Here is a 6000-nt window from a genome sequence, read left to right on the forward strand (position 1 = left end):
AGAATGAGGGGATACTGTCTGGTTTACAATCAGGTAAGGTGTGCATCAGGATTATATCCTTTTGAAATACTTATTCCATATGAATGCCGAGAAAATAATTCTATAAGCTGGACTATATGAAAAAAAATGGGGCATCAGGATTGGAGGACGACTCATTAATAACCTGCGATATGCAGATGACACAACATCACTTGCTGAAAGTCAAGGGGATTTGAAACATTTAGTGATGAAAACCAAGGACTATAGCCTTCAGGATGGATTACACCTCAACGTAAAGAAAACAAGAATCCTCACAACTGGACCAATAAGCAACATCATTGTAAGTGGAGAAAAGATTGAAGTTGTCAAGAATTTCATTTTACTTGGATCCACAATGACACCCATAGAAGCAGCAGTCAAGAAATCAAAAGAAGTATTCCATTGGGAAAATCTGCTCAAAAGACTTCTTTAACGTGTGTTTAAAAAGCAAAGATGCCATTTTCAGGACTAAGGCGTGCCTGACCCAAGCCATCATATTTTCAATCACCTCATATACATGCAAAATCTGGACAATGAATAAGAGAAGACTGAAAAAGAATTATGCCTTTGAATTATGGTGTTGGTGAAAAATATCGAACATACTTTGGACTTGCAGAAGAACAAAAAAATCTGAGTTGTAAGAAGTGTAGCCAGAATGCTCCTTAGAAGTGAGGAACGCAAGACTTTGGACATGTTATCAGGAGGGATCAAAACCTGGAGAAAGACACCATGCTTTAGTAAAGTACAGGATTAACAAAAAAGAAGTCTCTCAACAAGATGGCTTGACAGTGGCTGCAACAATGGGTTTAAACTTCGTGAAGATTGTGAAAATATAACTTTATATTTAATAAAAGATAAAATAACTACATTTAAGTTTAAAATTATTTACTCCTATTTTTGAATCTACTATAATTACTCTTTTCCACTATGTGCTATTCAAGAGTCTTAATATTCTTGCAAAATAAAAGGCATATATCCGTTTTAGAGCATATAAGAAAAAAATCACAAAAGCATATGAAGAAATAAAATAAAAATTCCTTTACCAGAAAAAAATATGTACAATATGTTAAATATCTGACCATTACTTTTCTCAATTTTCACATAATTGAGATGATAAAGTATATAATAGAGATTGATATAATTTTACATGAAAAAACAAATATTTTTCAACCTCATTTAAAACAAGACATGTTATTATTTTTAACGGCCAGATAGTATTACCTTAATAGGGCATTAAATAATTTGTTTAACTTGGTATTTATAGTTTTGTTATTACAGCAATGTTACAATTAATGCCTGTATAACGTCTTTTTAAAATGCTATTATATATACTACAAGTGCTATAATTGCTGGATTAAAAGATGAGAAGTATAATAGACTTCTAATGCACATTGCATGGTTTTTTCAAAGAAGCTTTAACAATTTACAATGCTCCAAACATTTTATATAATGCGTGCTTATTTAAATATATAATCTCTAACATTGTATATTATTTTATTAAAAATGATCTTTCAAGTATTTAAATAAAGTATATCTCTTCTTAAATTTTATTCATCTGATTATCTGTGAGCTTTTAGTATTAAAATATGTGTTGGAGATTCACGTATTTTATATATTTTTAGCTTACTGTAGTGGTTGAGGGGGCTTAACAGGAAAATTGTAAGTTGACAAAAATGAAATGGAATACCTGAAGATGGATATCCTAGGCGTTAGTGAGCTGAAATGGACTGATACTGGCCATTTTGAATAGGACAATTATATGGTCTTTGATGTGGGGAATGACACATTAAAGAGGAACAGCATCACGTTCACGGTCAAAAAGAACATTTCGAGATCTATCCTGAAGTACAACACTGTAAACGATAGGATAATATCCATATCCCTACAAGAAAGGCCAGTTAATAAGACTATTATTCAAGTATACACACAAAGTTGAAGAAATAGACCATTTTTAGCAACCTCTGCATTCTGAAATTGATCAAACAGGCAATCAAGATGTATTGATAATTACTGGTAATTGGAATGTGAAACTTGACAACAAAGAAGAAGGATCAGTACTTGGAAACTATGGCCTTGGTAATAGAAATAATGTGGGAAATTGCGTGATAGAATTTTGCCAGTTCAATGACCTGTTCAATGCAAGTACATTTTTCAACAACATAAATGGAGACTATACCCATGGGCCTCACCAGATGGCATAGACAAGAATCAAATTGACTACATCTGTGGAAAGAGAAGATGGAGAAGCTCAAAAATATCAGTCAGAACCAGTTCAGGGGTCAACTGTGGAAAAGACCATATGCTCTTATGCAAGTTCAAGTAGAAGCTGATGAACATTAAAATGAGACTCTGAGAGCCAAAGAACAACTTTGAGTATATCCCACTTGACTTTAGAGACCATCTCTAGAATAGATTTGAGTAGACCAGAGGAGTTTGTGGGATGACATCAAAGATGTCACATATGAAACAAAGCAAAATGTCATTAAAAAGACAGGAGGAATGAAAAGAGAAAAAATGAATGTCAGAAAAGACTCTGAATGTTGCTCTTGAATGTAGAATTGCTAAAGCAAATGGAAGAAATGAGGACTTAAAAGAGCTGAGCAGAAGATTACAAAGGGTCTCTACAGAAGACAAAGTTAAGAATCATGATGAAATATGCAAAGACCTGGAGTTAGCAAACAAAAGGGAAGAACTGAAGAAAAAAATCCAAGCCTCGAGTTGCAATTTTGAAGGATTCTATGGCCAAAACGTTGAACAATACAGAAAGAATCAGAAGATGGAAGAAATACACAGTCACTGAACCAAAAAGATTTAGTCAAAATTCAGCCATTTCAGGAGGGAGTATATGATCAAGAACTTATAGTACTGAAGGAAGAAGTCCAAACTGCACAGAAGGCATCGGCAAAAAACAAGGCTAGAGGGATTGACAGAATACCAATGGCGATATTTCACCAAAGGGATGCAATGCTGTAAGCACTCACCTGTCTGTGCCAATAAATTTGGAAGGCAGCTACTTGGCCAACCCACTGGAAGAGGACCATATTTGTGCCCATTCAAATGAAAGTGATCCAACAGAGTCTGGAAATTATAAAACAATATCATTAATATCTCACATTGGTAAAATTTTACTGAAGATAATTCAAAAACCTTTGCAGCCTTATATCAACAGGGAACTGCCAGAAAATTGAGAGGGATTCAGAAGAGTATGTGGAAGGGTAGACGTCAGATAGATCTTGGCCAGAAGCAGAGAATACCAGAAAGATGTTTGCTATAATTATTAACCATGCACATGTATTCAACTGCGTGGATAATTACAAATTATAGATAACATTGCTGAGAATGAGAATTCCAGAGTACTTTATGGTGGTTATGAGGAACCCTTACATAGACCATGAGGCAGTCATTTGAACAGAACAAGACGAAACTGTGTGGTTCAAAATCAGGAAAGGTGTGCGTAACTGTTGTATCTTTTCATTGTACTTATTCAATTTGTATGCTGAGCAAATAATCTGAAAAGCTGGACTATATGAAGCAGAAGGGGCATCAGAATTGGAGGAAGCCTCTTTAACAACCTGTGTTATAGAGATGACACAACCTCGCTTGCTGAAAGTGGAGAGAACTTGAAGCTCTTACTGATGAAGTTCAAAGACCACAGCCTTCAGTATGGATTACACCTCAACATAAAGAAAACAAAAATCCCCACAACTGAACCAACAAACGACATCATGATAAATGGGAGAAGACTGAAGTTGTCAAGGATTTCATTTAACTTGGATCCACAATCAGCACCCATGGAAGCAGCAGTCAAGAAATCAAACAATGCATTTCATTGGGCAAATCTGCTGCCAAAGACCTTGTTAAAGTGTTAAAAAGCAAAGGTGTCACTTTGAAGACTAAGGTGCCCCTGACCCAAGCCATGGTGTTTTTAATTGTCTCATATGCATGTGAAAGCTGAATAATGAATAAGGAAGACAGAAGAAGAATTGATAGCCTTTTAATTAAGGTGTTGGTGAAGAACATTGGATGTACATACCATGGCCTGCCAGAATAAGGAACAGGTCTGCCTGGGAAGAAGTATGTTACATCCAGAATGTTCCTTAGATGCAAGGATGGCAAGGCTTCATCTCACATACTTTCATTTTTCAGGAGGGACCAGTCCCTGGAGAAGGACTTCGTGATGGTAAAGTAGAATGTTAGCAAAAAAGAGGAAGACTCTCAAAGAGATGGATTGACACAGTGGCTGCAACAATGGGCTTAAACATTGCAAAGATTGTGAGAATTGCGCAGGACTGGGCAATGTTTTGTTCTGTTGTACATAAAATCGCTGAGAGTCATAACCAACTTGAAGGCACCTAACAACAAACAACAAGAACATAAAGGTTTTGAGTTTGCTTTTGTAGTCAAATAGTTGTAGGTGCTATGCAAGTACTCACTAACTGTGTCACCTTAGGCAACTTACTTAGCTTTTATAAATCTCATCTACGTAATTAGAGGTGGTGAAATAGGGTGGTTTGTAATTTCAGAGTTAGAGTTTTTTGTGACAATTATTTCATGCAACGAATGTATAACTGAATCTTGCATTAAAGTTTCTATATTGTTCTAGGATGGGTCCAAGGCCTATAACTAAAGTCACCAGGCGGGAATTTAAAACAGATACCAAGCATTGTAATGAGGACCCTTCCAACCTCATGGAATAACAAAATGGAAGGCAAACCTGTAATGCTTGCTGGCAAAACCCCTTTTCTTCACAATGCTCATAGTCAATGCCACATGGGGATTGTGAGAAAGGATGAAAATCATGGGGAAAATGCTTTTCTGTCCTGCCTTCACTCTCATTGCATGGATGGTAGTTCCTTATTACCACCCTTACTGCTATCTTAGGGAAATCTAAGCAAACATTTCTGTAGATTGACAATGACTTTACTTTAAATTCCAACTGGAATCTTTCTGAAGCTAATCAACCAAATAGTCTCAACCTTTTGCCACCTGAGATCAGAGTTCAGGAAGACAACTATCAGGGGAATCTGGGGTTTTGTCCCTGGAAACGTGTGGCATATGAGAAAGAGACAATAGCATCTGTGTTTTATATGATTCCTGAATGCCAGGGAGGCCTCTACACATCAGGGAGGTATTATGGGGCATGTGTGTAGATTGCCAAGGAGACAGCTGATGGAACCATATCTCAATTCCTTGCTGATTCAAAGGGCACAGAGGATGGCCTCAGTGGTGACTGCCACACCTCATGAGGAGGTAACTATCATCAGACAATTAGGTTAGCTGCAGGGTTAAGTGAGACTTCTATCCACTTAGGAGAGATATTAAAGCACAGAGTATTCTTAATGATGGAAAAGACTGGGGTAAGTAAGGAACTAAGGCAACCACGCTTATGAGGTTGCAGACAGAGTATGAAAACAGAGTCAGAGCTAGATTAAAAATGCTTCATTAGTTTATAACACTGGAACAGTTACATCACCCTCCTCTCTGCTGATGGCCCACTTTCAGCCTCCTGACACCAGAAGAGTTAGACATAGGAAGTGGAAAGGCAAAGAGATACTCTAAACCAAGCCTCTCCCTCCCACTCTATTTCATGTTGGAAATGAAGTGTGAAAAGGAGTCCGGGTTACTCTTTATACTTCAAGTCCCTGGGGACAGAAGTTTGGCCTAATCTTGGAGATGGGAGGAAATATGACTCAAATCATCAAGTGAAATAAATTATATGAAAGTTGAAAGCATAAAACCCAAAAAACATCTAGAACCAATGTGTGAACTTACAAGGTACTGGAGTAGAATGGACAATGACTATCGCTTTAATGCCTTTTTTCAAAAAATTTTTGGCTTCAGGTAATATCACTAGACATATGACATGTTCCTTATGCCTATTTAATTGTTACATGTCACATATCTTGCTTATTAAGATTTTTACAGTTTTTGGTGACAGCAGAATATGAAAATAGTTATGCATCGATGCACTACTTAATGTTA

The sequence above is a fragment of the Loxodonta africana genome, chromosome 5 (assembly GCF_030014295.1).
Source record: "Loxodonta africana isolate mLoxAfr1 chromosome 5, mLoxAfr1.hap2, whole genome shotgun sequence".
NCBI classification, from domain to species: Eukaryota; Metazoa; Chordata; class Mammalia; order Proboscidea; family Elephantidae; genus Loxodonta; species Loxodonta africana.